A 1375-nucleotide genomic window follows, 5' to 3' on the forward strand; every position below is an offset into this window, starting at 1 on the left:
TAAGTTTATCTAAGTTCCATTTCTCACCTTTTCAATGCCTATCGAACAATCGGTAATTTGAAAAAAACTATACGTAACTTCTTTTGAAAGAAAATTTGTTTCGTAAGCTCTGAGGAAAAGAAAAACGATGGAGTGCTCACAAGTGACTTCAATTGAAAACATGTTATTTCAAACGAATAAGAACAGAATATAATATACAAAATCAACGGTTTTTATGCAACATCCATTGTTCATATTTTATTCCTGGCCAAACAATCCGGGATATAAGTCATCGTATGATTCAACCAACCAACACATTTCTTTGGGGTAATCTCACAACTTATTCGTTCCACAATAGATTTGACATGAATGAAACGGTAATCCTGAAGCGTTTGTCCTGGCTCCTTCAAGGCATCAGCGTTGATGAACAAACCCATCTCCTCTTGCATTTTTCGTTTCATAGCCGCATTCCAGCACGAAATTGCAGCTTCAACCAAAATTAGTAATGGGCTGTACTTTGGGAGCCTCTTCAGAGGGAATATTCCACTAAGGTCCATATATTCGATTCCTCTGTGCCCGGGAGCATTGTCAAATATACAAAATCCATCAGCATCGTTCCCTTTGTCAAGGATAATGTTTCCACATAGAACTTCGAGAAAATTTTTAAAATTTCTGTCTTCATTCCTCCTTGAATTACCTGATAATGCAAAAGGACTGCCGTGGAAACTACGCAACAGATTATAACATTGGGTCCTTTTTGAGCACTGACCTTTCTATAAGCTCTTTCACCCTTAGCAGATTGCCCTTTAGTACGCCGCATGTGGATTTTTACACCAAGTTCATCCACAAAGTTTTTTCGCGAACTTATGACGTCAAGGCTCATGGTCCACAATGCATAGTTGTAAAGATCTTCTATATTTTCTTCGCTGTTACGCTCTGCAGAACCCTTTCTCGCAATCTTGAAAGTGATCATTCTCCCTTCTAATGCTTTTGATAGTGTTTGTTGGGTACAAATGCTGGCTTTTTATTTCACCAAGGTGGTTTTTCTAGTTCTCATAAAATACTATAAAACCACCAGCGGATTTAGGGGGGGGGGGGCAAGTTGCTGGAGGCAGACTCCCCCCCCCACGGGGATTCGACCCCCTACCGATCCAAATTTTTTTGTACTGTCAAACTCCCTTTGTACTATTTTAAAAAATCTCTTTTTGGTTGACTGACCCTAAAATTTTCCTTCGTCGCCAAATTATTCCAATTTTGAGGGGGGGAGCGCGCGCCGAAAAAACCGCGGTTTTTTGGTCAAAATTTTACGCCTTATTTCACCAGTTTTTTTTCAAAAATTTGCCTGCGGCCCAGGAAATATTAGTCAAAATGGGGTTTTTTTATAGTGATTTGGGGG

Source organism: Symsagittifera roscoffensis, chromosome 5 (assembly GCF_963678635.1).
Source record: "Symsagittifera roscoffensis chromosome 5, txSymRosc1.1, whole genome shotgun sequence".
Classification (NCBI taxonomy): domain Eukaryota; kingdom Metazoa; phylum Xenacoelomorpha; order Acoela; family Convolutidae; genus Symsagittifera; species Symsagittifera roscoffensis.